Raw genomic sequence first — 17,754 nt, 5'->3', positions numbered from 1 at the left:
TCAGACACCCATGTGGGATAACAGGAGGAAGCACCTGGCCCCTGACTTCTACCCAGCAAGCTGTGGCTATTGCTGCCATTCGGGGAGTGAGCTTGCAGATGGAAAATCTCTTTCCTTATCTCTCTATCTCACTTTGGCTTTCAAATGAATGAATACATCTTTAAAAGAACAAAACATTTCTTTTAGAGGGGAGGACAACCTCTCCTGTTATGTAAAACTCCATTCGCACTTAAAAAAAAATATTGTTCAATCTAAAGCCGTCTTGATAAAAATTGTTAGCAGAAGCACTACATAATTCATCACAAGTTTCTGTGATTTCCTGAATACATCCAGTATTGCTGTATCAAACATCAAGCATAAAATCTCTTGAAAGAAGTTTGGTTTTTCAAATACACAGGTTCAGTTTGCACTGATTCTGCAATCATCATTGGGTCCAAAAGCACATGCATCCTATTTAAAATAGCATGTGTTTTCCGAATTATATTCCTATGGTTACTTTATATATATATATATATATATATATATATTTATAGATAGATAGATAGATAGATAGATAGATGTATTCCACACAGAAAGTAAAGAGAAAATAAATATGTTTGATCCAAATTTCAGCATTTATATGTGATAAATGCATAATCAATTGTATTGATTCTGATACTACTCATAATTAAGCAGAGTTGTTTCCTATATTGTATCGTTGCAAATACAAAATTCACTGACTTTTTTCCCTATTGTTGTTGTGACTAAGTATTTTCAATACACATGAAGTTCAATTCCAAATTCTAGTCGTACTGTAGTTTGTCTTCCACAGTTCCGGTTTGTTCGTCCCATAACCCACTATTTCAGCAATGTTCTCTATAATCATTCCCCAAACCTTTCCACGCTGCTAAGTGATCTGTTGAGGTCTTCTGATAAGCTACCACCTAACATAAACCTCTGAGGCGCCCTGACACTTTTGCCCACATGAAACTTATTATTCTGGTTTATTTTATTATTTAGTCCTTTTTCCATTTCAATGTATTTTAACCCAAAAACTAAGATTAAATCTCATCATCCTGCTCAGGGTTTTGCATTATATTCTATAAAATTGTTCATTTCTTTCTATGAGCATTTTATGCATCCTACATTTGCCAATACTTCTTGTAAAATATTGTGTTCCCCTATTCCCTGGTCATTCTTGCCCATTTGAAGTTGCTGGCATTTCTTGCAGGAAATATTAGTGGACAACAAATAATCATTTTACTGAAAATTTCTTTAATGGCAAAAACAATGTGGGAGGCGACATGATGGGTCAATACTGAGAAGACATACTGGCCTCAACTGAAGAAAACAACAAAGCTAGGAACATGTTTCCAGAAGCCTGACTGAAAGTGTCAGTTCAAGCTACAGAGCGGAGATGCCATGAAGAGAGGGCAGACATGCCACCATTCACACTTTGCACCTGGCTGAGAGTCATCATGTTTCCAGGACAAAATAAGAGGGACTTACAACACCCCAGTCTCAGGGCTCCATCACCAGTATGATTGACCAGAGAATTCCATGGGCTCTCCCCTGACTTGAAGTCTGGTCATCTATAAATCTGACTTGGTTCTGAGGACTACATTTCTCCCTGTAACAAGGGAACAATGTTATTTTGCTTTTGTAATGTCTTGTTTAAAAAAAAAATAAAATGGGAATGGGAAAAATAATTACAAACATGTCTGACAGACATCATTTGAACAAATACAAGAGGTTTCTAAATATCAAGGGAAACCACTTTTAAAACAAAATACTGTCCTTAACAATTAAGAAAATGTTTTTTTTTTGTTTTGTTTTGTTTTTAAGATTTACTTATTTTTATTGGAAATGTAGATTTACAGATAGAAAGAGAAAAAAGTCTTCTGTCTGCTGGTTCCCTACCCTAGTGGCCACAATAGCTGGAACTGGGCCAATCTGAAGCCATGAGCCAGGAGATTCTGCTGGGTCTCCCATGTGGCTGCAGGACCAAGGTTTTGAGACATTCTCCAATGATTTCCCAGGCCACAGGCAGTGAGCTGGATTAGAAATTGAACACCTGCAAAATGTACTGGCACCCATTGAGCCACCATCCCAGGCCTGCAAACTCCAGTTTTGAATGCTGATTTTTGTTACTTGCTAAAACATGCTACTAAACATTGCGAAATACATAAGTATCACATGAGACAACACCTTTCATTTGTGATTGGCTAATTGACTATCTAGTGTAGGTGGAGTAGCAATCATAGGGGGAATTTTGAGAGGATCCATGAAATGAGTGAATTTGATGGAAGAACTTTGAGCCATAGATGGATGTGAGGATTGAAGTCACAAAGATTTTTACCCTAATCTTATGGCAGTGAGAGTTGTAACCATCACTGAATTTTCACAACCTGCAAATGGAGCATTTGAGTCAGAATTGTGGCTAATTTAAAGGTGATAACAATAATTAGCAGATATGTGTATGAAATTTTCTGATAGCCTATAATAAATTCCTTCAGAATTGGAGAATTTTAACAACTTACAGAACATAGGTACACTATATAATATCATTATTTGTCATATTGAAAAATAAATCCCCTGATAATTCAATTTTATTGTTAGCTATTAACAACTTACTAATTATAAAATGGCTTTCTAGTATCTATTAGCTACATAATATTCTTTAGGATGCAAATTTTACAAAAGAATGTAAAATGATACATCTCATTTTGAAGAATCATTTCTAGCCACTTTTCTCTTTGAATTTTACCATCAATTAAGGTTTGTTTCTGTCCTTCATATCTTCATGTACTTATTTTACTATCATCACTTTAGTAGAAAATTTCTATGCATGTTGAATTATATTTTCCCAATCAGTGGACTGTGACTTATATATCACCTAGTCTCTTCCAAAGCTAAAACCATAACATAATAGCCAAAGAATCATACATTGATTTCCTTTTAGAACACGGCAGAGAAAATGAAAGAAGGAGAGAGAAGAGAGACGATCACCGGGTTGGAGACTGAGTTGAGTAAGTGAGAGATTAAGGCTCTTTTTGAATGTATCATCAAGCCAGCAGTATTATAGATCATTAAAAGTAACACTTCCCAGGTTCTCTGTGAAATTTCCATGCAGTCCATTTGTAAGCCTTTGAATGGATTATTTATAAGCCTCAAATGGCTAATAACAATTCATTTTCTGTTTTTCAAGCCAGCCATTTGATCTGTGGTTTAGAGAAAAATGGGTGAAAAACTGCTTTTTGATTGACAGCATGCTGAATTTAAAATCAAATGAGTAACTTGATTTATGCACTAGAGTATCGCTTTTTAGTGCTTTTTTTCAACCTTCTTTCTGTAGAAGAATAGACAGATCTCTCTGTGCCAGAATATTGCATGACCTGATTCATTAAATATAAAGCATTTTCAGGATCACTGGGCAATCCAATCAGATGTTCCTAAGCGCAAGATTCCTCAACAGAAATTTTTACAATATAATAGTACCTGGAATAAAGAAGAAGCTTACAGCAGGATACACATTTATCTGATCATTTGCAATGAACATTTGGTGAATATATGACCTTAAGTATAAAAGGCACTTTAAAAATTGTGCTTGATTGTGGAGAATATAGTTTCCAAAAGTTTGAAAAGTAAAGGAAACCCTATCTCTGTATTCTTTCCAACGTCTTCTGCTAAAAAGAAATATAAAACCACCATAATTTATATACCTTACATGTTAATGCAGCTAACTTCTTTAGGATAATATGCAAACAAAGAATTTGTTGCAACTAAATGGGTTTGAATTAATGAATGGGGAGATTATTTTAGCTGGGGATAAAATAGTTAAGTCTATGTTGTCATGTTTCATGATTCCATAATTAAGCGTGATGTGCAGCTGAAGAAATGCTGCTATTGTGTTTATTATAAGTAGATGTATACTGATAGCCTCAGTAATTAGATTAATTCATCTTATAACATTCTTCTAAATGACAATGCAAGGGTCTTATTAAAGTCTAAGATTATTTCTTTTTTTTTTTCACTGTACTATAACACAGTGAAAAGTATTATGGTACTGATTTCATCAAATGGCAGACGAAGGACTCAGCACAATAGCTCAATGGCTAAATCCTTGCTTTGTAAACACCAGGATCCCATATGGGCACTGGTTCATACCCCAACTTCTCCTTTTCCAACCCGGCTCCTGGGAAAGTAGCAGAGGATGACTCAAAGCCTTAGGACCCTATGTCCACTTGGGAAATCTGGAAAAAGCCGCTAATTCCTGGCTTTTTACCAGCTCTGCCCTGACCATTGTGGCCATTTGGGGAGGGAACCAGTGGATGGAAGATCTTTCTTTTTATCTCTTTCTAAGTCTGCACTTGCAATAAAAATAAATAAACCTTTAAATGGCAACTAAGTACGAAAAGTGATAAATCCTATTTCTAAACATTTTTACTATCTACTTAGCTACTAAATAGTTCTCTGTTTAAAATATGTAAGTTTAAAAGACATAAGCTGTCACTGTCCTTACACTAGTTTCACAATTTTATTTTACAGAATCAAAAGTAATTTCCTCTGTGAGAAGGATTTCAACTTTGGCATGATGCCTCTGAGACAGAGAACAAACAATCTACTTCCAACTCTCTTGCATTGGGGAGATTCTCCCCTTCAACCTATGCCTTTTCGTCCATTATGAATCAATGAACTCAAGACCCAGCATGCTACGTCTTAAAAAATACAAATCCATTTAGAAAACAATTGCGCCATTCAAACTTCATCTCCTTCCTTTATCAGAAATTGCTGGAAATGTAATTTTGCAGCGAGCATTTTATTTCTGGTCTTGAAATAGATTGAGGTAAATGTAAAGTCAATGATTAGATAAACACAATGTCTTGGGTTGATGCCACAATGCAAAATTAGATGATGTGGTCAGTCGTGATGGATGTTTTGTATGGTTACTCAGCTGCATAATGGGATAAATTCCCTTGACTCTATTTAAAATACCATGTGGCTCCTCTCAATTAATATTACCAAAAGTACTTTGGCACAAATACAAAAAGCAAGGAGGATTAGTGCTGAGCATGCAAGTATAGCAGTCTTTTTCTGCACAGAGATTCTCCTTTATACAGTAAACCATATTTGTGCACAATATATTTACTGAGCTGCATTGCGTGTAGTAAATAACACTACAGAGATTATTTCTCCTCCAAAAATCACTTTTATGGAGCCATAAATTGAAAGCCTGCACCAAACAATCTCCTGTAGTACAGGAAAGGATTAAAGGCTGATGAGGCAAACACATGCATGCCCACTAAGCCCGCAGGAGCACGGTGTTTATAAAACAGTCCTGTTTGACTGGCAAAGCAACTTGTTTCTCTTTATCCTACTTTCAAGGTGTGCGTTCTTCAAAATAAAAGGATAAAGGGAAGAGGTCACTTTACATAGAAGGGACAAATACAGAATATAGTAATATCTTTAGAAATGATTTTGAACCAGTACAAATTTTCCAGCACCTTGTACCCAGACTGTATAAATTAGGAAAGAATCCAATTACACATGACAGACACTTTCCTTCACGTGACATTTCTTATGATGGTTGCTTAGTGTTTATAATTCTTTTACACAGAACACATAATAATATCCAGGATAATATTCAGCTTCTTTCAAATGTATTAGTGATTAAAGTGGCACAGCCACTTAAAGCTCAAATTGTTGATATTCTCTAAAACATCTGACAATGATCAATACATTCACATCTTCTTTTCTACTGCCCTCAGATCCTAAACAGAAGAGTTACAGATTTAAAATGACTTGTCTTTGTGCAAATAATACGTGATCACTATGTGAGATTGAAAAGTACTTGTCATGATTAATTAGTTTCTAATCACAAATATTCAAATTAAGTAAAAGCCTTTAGGAGCATCTGCTTCAGCATCACACACGAGTATACTATGACACAATGTGTGCGCGTGCAGCCCAGTGTAACAGGGTTATTTTTGCTGACAATATTGTTTGAATACAAATGATATTCAGTGGCTTTTAGTACTTTCAGTGCTATCTGAAGCCAAAGCCAAGAAGTCAGCATTCTGGCCTAGCTGGCATCCCATATCGCCTCTGCTTTGCTTCTTTATTACTCCATTGCAATCCAGCTCCCTGCTAACGTCCCTGGAAATGCATCATATGATGGCCTGACTCCTGGCTTCAGCATGACTTCTGCAGCCACCCAAGGAATAAACCAGCGGGTGGAAAAACCTCCATCTCTCTCTGTGACTGATTTTAACATAATATAAGTAAATATTTTGAATACAAGAAAAAAAGAATATACTACTAAAATTGGAATGACATGAAAAAATTAGCATGATCATTGCAAATTACAATGTAGATATACAGGAATAACATGCTCTAAATATCCACAATAACTTCTGTCTCAGATTGAGAAAAACACTTTATACAGTTTTGGAGACATACACCTATGACTCTGACTACGACCATGCATTTTGCAATTTTCCAATTATATTTTTTTTCTTTAACGATTCGATACACTTTCCTTTAAATATATTAAGGTCTTTATTCTGTATTACTAGAATTCTGTAATGGCAAATTCTTATATTTTAGTATATTTTCTTTGTCTACCTGAAACTTCACAGCCTTATTCCCGGTGTTGCGCAATCCCATGGTAAGGATGTGATTTTGTTAGGATCACTTTAATGAATTTTTTACATTGTGTGGTATCTCATGAATTGATTCTTTACTTCTTTGCCAACTCTTCCCTCTATTCCTCTTTGGTTTTCTCTGATACTTCACTGGGAAGGTACTCTCATCTCTTTATTGTTTCCCCACTGCATCTAGATTTCTACTGGATGATCAAATTCACCACGACCTTCCATTAAGTAGCCTCCAGCCTCATTGGTTTGCATGCAGTAAGCATTTTCTGTTTTCATCTTATGGTTATGATTTACAGGTTTTAATTTGTGTTAGCAAATTTTTTTCTACTCCGAAAGGTTTTTCTAATGATGGTAATCAGACTGTATCCATTGCTAGAGAATTTTCACAGGATCCTAAACTCAGTACTTAGGAATATAGTTTTGTTGCATGGAAAAAATACTCAAGGACAGCAATGTCAAAACAAGGAAATGTGTCTCAGTCAAAGGCTGTCTCTCAAACTTGATAAGGACTGAAGAGGAAACAGTTCTAATTGTACTTTATCTAAAAACTGAGTGGATATATTTTTTCCTGACAGATAAGAAAGTACAAAGAGAGGCATGGAATTCCTCAGTACCAGGAAATGTAATGAATTTATGCGTACGCTTTTGCTAAATAATCAGTCCCAATGACAGAGTCCATAGGAGTCCAAAATCAGATGCAAACCATCAATTTCACAATCGGTTATAAATTGGCAGAGACTGACCTCAGACCCCAATTGAAAGGCAGCACTATTAATTAGTGCAGTTCATGCTTTAACTGAGAATCAATCTAGCATTAGTATAGATCTTCAGAAAACAGTTTAGTATTATTTGTAATTATTCCTTTGACTCATGCAAATATGAATTTTTATAGACTATCTAAGATGTAAAATTTCTTGTATCTTTGTTTCTGAAAATGTGAACATGATTGGGTAATAACATATTTTGCTCTTTAAAATTACTTTTAAAATGTTGTATAAGCAGAATGTAAAGCGTGAATACTTGAAATGAATATGAAGAGAATGCTTCCAAATCCTAAACTTTAGGTTTAATTCTAAAACACATCTAAAAATATGTTATTATTATTTATATTAAAAGACACACTAACGATTAAACGTGTGATACTTAATAGAACTGCACTACTTAAAATAACCCCATGCTTGCAGAAAATTATATAAAATACAGAATATATACAAAATCATACTGATCATTTTCATCCTTGATGGGATGAGCATTCCTTATGCTTCCTTATTTTTCTATAAAATTTTGTTACATCTGTTCATTTTCATAACCATTTCAAGGTGATAGAACTACCGTACGCATTCCATGCCTTGCATCATGTGTGAGCAGTTATCACTAAGCCAAAAATACAAACATGATCACAACTGTTCACAACAGTAGTGCTATGCTTTCTGCCATGGCCTTGATATAATCTGAGAGTTCCTATGTTTTATGTGTTGGGAACTTAGTGCACAAGGTGATTGCGTTGGGAGTCGATGTGAAATGTGCCAAGCCTCTAGATTTTGTAGGCATTTACTGAGTGAATCCCTAATTCCTGTTTAGACCTTTTAAAAAGGTGATAGGCACATTATGAATGCATAGGCCTGTTGGGATCTGCTCTCGAATGGACCAAAGTATGTCGTATGGGACTCTTGACCACTTCACACAAAGTGGCTGCCACAGAAGCCTGGACTGACTCACGCATCATTTGTCTTTGCTTCCCAACTTGCCAAGTGATTGCTTCCTTCTGCATCAGCCCCTACCATCAGGATTTACCACAAGGTCCTGGGCAGATACCCAGTGAATGGAGCTTCCATCTTTCAAACTTATAGCTACCTGTGTCCCTTTTCAGGGTAATTAATCAGCAAGAGAATATTTTTAGAATTGATATTCTATAAATTCTTCTGCATGAAAATATACACATAAGGCTGCAAAAAAAACCTGGATATTATCCTGTGAGTATCGTGCGTGATTTGTAGCTCTGTCAAAGCTATTAAGTTGAACAGAGAAATGCCAATCTGTATAGTAAAATAGTCAATATTAAGAACACTGTTATATTAAGAAAATTAGTTTCAAAATTAAATTTTCTAAACTCCTCCTTGGCAAGCACTCTTCTTTACTTGGAAGAACATGAAAGTAGTGTAATAACATGTGTATGAGGGTGGAATGCAGAAATGGGGGTCTTTTTCAGAGAACAATCTGCAGAAATGAAGTAAATGAAAGAGGCGAGTACATTTCATTCATTTAGCTTCTCAAGCTGTAGTTTGTTTGCAGTGGAAAATCACAGGTTTGAACTGTTATTTTATGAGTACATGTCTCTTGCTAATCACCAAGTTTGAAGTTGTGGGCCCAGCGCAGTGGCTTAGCAGTTAGTCCTTGCCTTAAGCAAGCCAGAATCCCATGGTATCTAATCCCAGCAGCCCCACCTCCCATCCAGTTCCCTGCTTGTGGCCTGAAAAAGCAGTCAAGGACGGCCCAAAGTCTTGTGATCCTGCACCTGTGTTGGAGACCTGGAAGAAGTTCCTGGCTCCTGGCTTCAGATCGGTGCAGCTCCAGCTGTTGCAGTCACCTGGGGAGTGAATCAATGGATGGAAGATCTTCTTCTCTGTCTCTCCTCCTTTCTGTTTGTCTGTCTTTACAATAAAAGATAAATCAATCCTTTTTTTTTATTGAAGTTGAATCTTTTAGTGGAAATTGATGTTGTAACAAGCCGTTACGAATTTAAAACTAATTTGAAACCCCATAAAAATGTGTGTTAAATCCCCCGGTGTTGATTTTTAAAATACTGATATCAAAATGAATCGTTAGAAAGTCTAGTTAATATGACTCAACACAGTGCATAAATTTGGCATTTAACTAAACAGTCAAAATAGTTATAAAGATAAAGGAAAACACAAATCATTTAAGAGTCTTTGATATGGTATAATAACATATATTAATAACATATACATTTTTTATCCTAAAGTTCCATTGCAGTATTATCTGCACATACTTCCACTTGATCGATATGAACAGCCCTTGCCTTTTTTGCCTTCATTCTCACTGAATTAGGTTCTTTTTTCTTTTTTTAAAACTGGTTGCATTCTATCCCTTAGAGTTCAAACCTTTGACTATATTATAAATCTAAAAGTTGTATCTCAAACATTTAAATAGAAAGAAAGACACATAGATATAACTGGGAAAAGAACTATCAATATATTCTTAAAATTATGTAAGAAGTGCATTGATACTATATTTAGAATTGACCAGAATTATACTAATTATCATGGATTTTGTGTGACACTGAGAAGCTAAAGTATAATATTCTTTAAATTAAAAATAGAAACTATTTACCAATCCACTAAGCAAATCCGTTTTAATTTACTGTATATCTTACCCATTTAATCAAACACTATTGAGCAATCTCCTTGGAGGAGTTTTTCTAAGTGAATCTATTGAAGTAAATTTATTTGAAGGGAAGAGACCTTTTCTTTTCAATGAAAGCACTGCATTTAGTTAAATACATCAGATATATACTCCTGCACAAAGATTTCTATAACCTGATTGGAGTTCTCAGAGTCAGCAGTTCTAAAATTCTAAATATTTAGAAAGAGCAATTAAAAAGGAGCAAACTATGATTAATTACAGATCCAGGTTACAATATGTTCTGCTTCTGGAATAATTTTGAGGTCATAGAAACATAATTACATGAATTTATAATCAATTAGGCTGGCAATATTTGGCTATCTGATCTGGATGCTCAAGTTCTTATCCCAGAGGAAAGACTCACCCAGTGCTGCTTTTTTTTTGATTCCTTCACCTGGTTTATTAAGAAGAAAATGGTGCAGATAAAATTGTACTGTGATAGTCAATGTATAAACCTGTGGAAATGCATGCAACAATACATTCATGACATAAACAATGTGCTCTCTCTTTACAAGGGTTTGAGTTGGATGAATTTAAGTATGTTGTAAGACTCAACTCATGTCTTACACATAGTTTTTTGAATTTATCGTTTTACAGCAAGACTCATGGGAAGGTATAAAGATGTCTTATACATTCATTAGCCCTTCACTTACACAGATTTCAACATGATCACCATGCCCCTCTGCAGTGGTAAATTCATTATAGTTGATGAATCTACACTGAAACACCATTACCACACAAAGATCGTATTTTAAATTAGGATTTAATCTTTGTGTTGTACATTCTATTAAAATTAAAAATGTATACTAACACTAAAGTATCATTATTTTTGTGGTACTCTTCAAAGTATTTTCCCTAAGAAATGCGTACATGGATTTCTATTATACTATGTTTCCTCTTTGTCACTTTTTTTTTCTTATGCGTTAGATTTGCATTATCTCTGCTTAGATTTTTCATCAATATTTTTATGTTACCTTGTTCATGAAATAGAGTGTCTTTGGTATTTTAGAAATTTTGAATCCCTGGTCAATAATTCCAACATTGCTATCATATTTGTTGGTGATGCTTGTAAGTTCAAGTTGTAATTTAGCCTTTCAGTATGCTTAGGTGACTATACTGGGTAGTATAATATGTTATGGTGTGAAAAACAGAACTCTTATAGATGGCTAGTAAGCTGATAATGAGCAAAAAGGAGCATTTTCCAGTCCTCTGATCAGGTCTCGGTGTTGTCTCTGTTCTGTGAGCTTCGCAAGAGCTTGCTTTTAATTTTTTTTTTCTTTCCCCTCAGGTGGAATTGCACAACTGGAGCTGATTGAGCTTGCTTATTCTATTTCTTCTATGTCAATTAGGCTCCAAAAGATTAGATTCTGTTAATTAGATTTTATATTTTGTTTATATAGATTTTGTATTTCCTAAGAGTAGGCCCTTTTCATTCCAGAATGCTCTGGTGCATTTTTCTTTTAAAGATTTGTTTTTTTCTTAATTAGAGTTGCAAGAGAGAAAGATTGAGAGACAGTGACAAGGAGAAAGATACAGAGAGAGAAATAGAGGTGTTCTATCCTCTGGTTCATTCCACAATACCAAGTTGGGTCAGACCAAAAAGCACCAAGGTCCCCACATAGGTGGCAGGGGCCCAAACATTAGAAGGATTTCAATAAGTCACCAGAAGGAACCTGGATCCCAAGAGGAACAGCGAAGGGGACATCCCAAGGGGATCAGCGAAGGGGACATCCCAAGGGGATGTTGCTATTGCTCATGGTGGCTTGCGCCCCTGATGCATTGCAACTGGTTCTTTTCCCTTCAATTTTCTATAAACTTCAGGGTGCATTTCTCTCTAACATTTAATGTGAGAACTCCTCGAGCTCAGAAAACAGTTAGAACATTCATACGACTGGATTCCCATGGAGTTTATAACTCTCAAATCTGCCTCACCGAATCTGTAACAATTCACTAATCACTGTTTGGGTTTTACTGCCTTGCTCTGGCACCGGCTCCACTCAGGCTTTGACCTTCTGAGTCTGCTATGAGACACACATCTGTGCAAGTGTTCCCTGTGTCCTTATTTCTTCCATAGCTGCAGGAAGAGCTGCTGATTTTTCGGTCTGGTGTGTTTTTGACTGGTTAGATTGAGTGTTGACTTCTAAACTCCTGAAAGGCAAGAGCGGAAACTGGAAACCCCATGCACATATTGCACTTTTTTTTACTGGTTCTGACTTAAACAGGCTGAATATCATAGTTTGTGCATTAAAGGAGTTACACTGTGACTCTCTGCAAATATAATAAAACTTCATGTAAGTTGAGATATGATAGTAGCCATAGAGCGGCTTCATTTTTATGAACAAACACATTTTCATATACCTTCTTTCATATTTATTGCATCTACTATGGTGATTTCCCATCATTGCTCACTGAGTTTATTATCTTAAGTGTCTAGAGATGCCATAAACTGTGCCCTCAAAAGATGGAAACTTAACTGGTAGATTTTGTAGGTAATGATAATATTTAAATTTTCCCATCTCCCTCCATTGAGGCCACCTTATTCCCTGAAAGGCAGCAATGTTGAAATCAGACCAGTTAATAGATGAATGCTTACCTGCAATTGTTGAAGTGAAAGGCATACTCTCACGTGTCGCTTTTTATTTAAAAAGCTTGAAGCGTGTATGGTAGTGAAGCAAGATAATATAAGCAAAAATGGGTCTCTTATGCCAAGAACAGTTTACCAAGTTGGGAACAGCAAAGAAAATTTATTGATGCAAATTGAAAATGTGGGTTTTTTTTTCCAGTTTAAAATGAGTAATAAGAAAGTGAAATGATGGTATTACTCTGAATGGAAAGCTGAACTTAGATTAGCGTCCAGACACCCTCCAGTTCTGTGAGCATTGAAGGAAATATGGAAAAAGGAGAAGAAAATCTCTGGCTGTTCTCTCATGGTGAAACTACAGTGAGTGGGGAGTTGCTTCTTAGGGGTGGGTAAAGGGTGTGGCGTTTGGAGATGCCATCTGTCCCTAGGCAGAGGATGTGCACATTATTAAAGCAACTTCAATGGATTTAGAAGAGTGCATAGATGTAGCTGACTTCAGAATCAGGGTTTGAGAAGAAAGACTCATTAGTGAAAGATGCTATAATGTGAGTTAAATGCTAAAAGCATCGCTTGTTTAGAGGAAATAGCTATTTTAAAGCGAAAAATCAATCAATATGGAAAATTCACAACTTCATTTTAATAAATTGTCATGGTTACCTTAGTCTTTATCAAACACCATCCTGATCAATCGGTGAGCATCAGCAGTAAGATACGGTCTAACTTTATTGAAGAATGAGATGCTGTTAACGTGTTTAACAGTGCAGAACTTTTAAATTAAGGTATGTCCAGCTTTTACATATAGTGTTACTGTGTACTTATCAGATCATAGCGTGAACATAATATTTTATGCACTATAAAGCAGAATCATTCATATGACTTGCTGTATTGTAATATTCCTTTCTTTACAGTGGTCTAGACCTAACCCATGATGTCTCCCAGATTTACCTCTATTGAATTTATTAATCAATCATTAGAATAAAACTACCGTGCACTAAGCAGGTTCATTGAATAGGGTGAAATATATCTATGGAGACTCACACAAACACATAGAGACCTCAAAGGATGCAGTGATTTGCATTTTCTTCCTATTTTAAAGATTTATTTGTTTTTAATTAGAAAGTCATATTTACAGAGAGGAGGGGAGAGAAACATCTTCAGTCCACTGTTCTACTCCTCAAGTGGAGATGAGCGGATCTGAAGCCAAGAGCCAGGAGCCTGCTCCGGGTCTCCCACGTGGGTGCAGGATCCCAAGGCTTTGGACCATTCTCCACTGCCCTCATAGGCCGCAAGTAGAAAGCCAAATGGGAAGTGGAGCAGCCTGGACTCCAACCAGTGCCCATGTGGGAATCTGGCACTGCAAGCCAAGGACCCAGCCACTAGTCTGTTATGCCAATCCTTCTTCCCTTTTGAAGATATGCCTATCAAACTTCTTAGTATTCAGGCCTTCAGTCTATGCTGTACTATGCTCAGCTTTTAAATGATAAATGTATGAAATTCAATAAGGAATCCTTAGAGTTCTTTATGCAGCACCTGTTATTTTTGGCACTTGTGCAGAGTTTTGCATTTTCTGTAAATTATCAAACCAAATTACATAAACACATCTGCTCATCTAGGATACTTCATAAACAATAAAGATGGCTACATTAAGATGGCTAATTTCCATTGCAATAGCGTCAGTTGTGGACTTTTTCTGGCTTTAAAGTATAATGGCAAGATTATATTTGTCAGGAGGTACTAATTTTAAATATTTTCACAGCAACTTTAATTTTCATTTCATCTTCAAGCAGTAATTTATTAGACTATAAGTTATTCTTAGAAATAGATCAAAATATGAAAATCTAATTGCATCTGAAAGCAAAGACAAGATGGGAAGAGATTAAATAGGAAAATTAACCACTGTATGTTTTTAATTAGAATATATCTGAACCATTAATATGACAATATAGTTATTTTGACATAAAAATAGTGATTATACCAAATTGTGGGTTTATATTCCTTTCCATGAAGGAGCTTCCCCTCAATGGCTTCATATTATTTTCATTAATGAAGGCAGACTTTACTGATGTATCCTAGAAAACTTTCTTCAGAACCAATGTCTTGAATTTGAAACTAATCTAATCAAAGTATTCCACTTTGGGAGCAATATTCACTCGTTTTATTACTGTAAGCTTAGCAGATCTAGAGGAACTGCATTTAATATTCCCTTTGAATCTGACTTTTTTCAAAATTAATTACTTCTTAATTTTAATTTTAGTTCTTCTAGGCCATTGATTCTTTTCCTCATTAGGTTCTCTTAATCACTCAACTTCCTCAAAAAAGCAACAGGCCAAGATTTTACAGTGAATTTTTCTATGAAAATATTAAATAACTATAGCAATCTAAGTGTGTCTGCACTAGGTAAGTTTTTTTCTCTAAAGTTTTGGAATGTAAGAACTGTATAGAAGCCAGAATAAAAGGAGAACCGTGTTCAAATCCTTATGCACTCACATTTTCAAACTTCTTTTTAATATAACGTATAATCTTATGACATTTAAATACAATAGTAAGTTGACCATATGGTTTTAAGTATTGAGAGAGTTTATTATCTTTTACTTGTTATCAAATATGTGAATAACTATATTCTTAAAAATTTGCAATTCTTTGCTTAGTTGGTTTTGATGTACTTGTGTGTTATCAACTTTTGCTACCTGCATGAAGTATATACTGATCCTTGTCATGTGTAAAGATTTCTCCAAAGTATCTTCAGAAACATTATCATTTAGAGTACACTATTTCATACTGTTTTGTCCATAATAAATTTTCCAGATCCTGTTAAATTTGATGACTCCAAGATCCATAAACCAGCACAACCTTTGGAGCAAAGTATTACTGACAAGGTTTGAGGAGACTGATAGGAAATGGTGACCATCTCAGGACACACATATAGGCATGCATAAAATTTTCAATAGCATTTTCTAAGGTTACAGCAATGGCATGGAGTTTTGGCTGATGTACGGAGTCTATGTGTCTCACGTTAATAACATCACAGTTCTAGAGTGCCCAAAGGAATCGTTTTTACAAGCTCTTCATCTTTTTTTTAGAAAACTATTTTATTGTGTCATAAAAATTGATGTAAGGTTATTTTAGGAAAACCTGATTCCTTAATGGATTAATGATATTGACGATTATTCTTACTCCTCTTCAATAGTAGAGTGCTGATGCTTATATCAAGCATCAATTTCATATGGCTTTATAACCCCATTGTATTTTCATCATCAAATTTTTTTATATATTGACATTCTCCTGTGGTGAGAGCTCTCTAAAGGCATGGCATTTTTCGAATTCAATTTATTTACAATACTTGGAACAGCCAGAGAGCTTCAGATGGAGTGAAAGTTTGCTGAGAAAGCGCCAGTAGCATTTGAAAAGAATAAATAATGCAGAAACCCTCAAATTATCTTGAAAATATCTTATTTTGAGGGTCAGGTTTCAACAGATTTTTTTTAATGAGTTATAACTTTTGATGTATTCTACATTATTGTGTTCCCTTAGTGTCACTTAATCTCTGTTTTCCAGAAAGTGTTAAATGCTTTTCCCATTTTTTTTTCTCCAAATAATGTTCTTTGTTCTTAAAAATCAAGGAGATGGAACGAGGCGCAGAAGCCTAGCGGCTAAAGTCCTCAACTTGAATGCACTGGGATCCCATATGGGTGCCGGTTCTTATCCTGGCAGCTCCACTTCCCATCCAGCTTCCTGCTTGTGGCCTGGGAAAGCAGTGAAGTATGACCCAAAGCCTTGGGACCCTGCACCCATGTGGGAGACCTGGAAGAAGTTCCTGGATCCTGGCTTCGGATTGGCACAGCACCAGCCGTTGCAGCCACTTGGGGAGTGAATCAGTGGACAGAAGATCTTCCTCTTTGTCTCTCCTCCTCTCTGTATATCTGCCTTTGCAATAAAATAAATAAATCTTTAAAAAAAAAAAAAGAATCAAGGAGCAGCTGAAGACAATGCTGGAAAACAATGCACACCCCATATGAAATAATGTGCTACTGTACATAAATGTATGTAAAACTCAAAAAGAAGGAATATTCTACAACAAAGGAACGGATGTCCGATTTTGGAAATTCCAGCACTGACAAACCAGAGTGAAATGTATTCTGGAACTAACATACCAATTGAGCACCCTCTCGTTTATATGAAAGTACCTAATTTTGTTGAGCAAATTTAAAATCATGTGACACTGACTATATGTAAATTGTTTCACACAATCCTAGAGCAGAGTTATAAGAACAGGATTATCTCAATGCTTCAGAATAATAAATTCAGATGAAAGAAATTAAGAGTTTACCTGCAGCCACACAGTAAGTGGAAGACTCATGTTAGAACATAGAATTGCTTGATTCCAAAACTGTGTTGTTTCCATTGATTTGTTTACCAAATTAAAAAAAATCTCATTAAAATTTGAGTAAGATAATATTATAGGAATAACGAAGGGGTAACTTGGTTCGCATCAGTATTAGTACTACTTTTATAATGGCACCATTGTTTATCATAAAGCACATACACTGTAAAAGTTTATTTTTACCCTTTTATATAACAAAAATATACTTATTTAAAAGCAAGCAAATACATTATAACTTGTCTTAGCCATTGCTATGAAGTAGAATCGTGGAGGCTTTGAAAAATCTAGATGCTCAGGCCCAGTGCGCTGGTCTAGCTGCCAAAGTTCTTGCCTTGAACATGCTGAGATTTCATATGGGCACCGGTTCTAATCCCAGCAGCCCTGCTTCCAGGCCAGCTCCCTGCTTGTGGCCTGGAAAGCAGTCAAGGACGGCCCAAAGCCTTGGGACCCTGCAGCAGCATGGGAGACCCAGAAGAGACTCCTGGATCCTGGCTTTGGATCAGAGCAGCATTGGCCACTGCAGTCACTTAGGGAGTGAATCATCGGAATGGAAGATTTTCTTCTCTGTTTCTCCGTTTCCCTTCCTCTCTGTATATCTGCCTTTCCAATAAAAATAAATGAATCTTTTAAAAATTGTTGATGCTCTGGCCAAAGCAGATGTTCTGATAATATTAGTGTGGATTTAAAGGTATGAATTAAGATATGTTTATGTTATCTATACAAATACACATAGA

The sequence above is a fragment of the Ochotona curzoniae genome, unplaced genomic scaffold (assembly GCF_017591425.1).
Source record: "Ochotona curzoniae isolate NIBS_2020 unplaced genomic scaffold, NIBS_Ocur_1.0 scaffold_4701, whole genome shotgun sequence".
Classification (NCBI taxonomy): Eukaryota; Metazoa; Chordata; class Mammalia; order Lagomorpha; family Ochotonidae; genus Ochotona; species Ochotona curzoniae.
Note: the sequence above shows the minus strand (reverse complement) of the source record.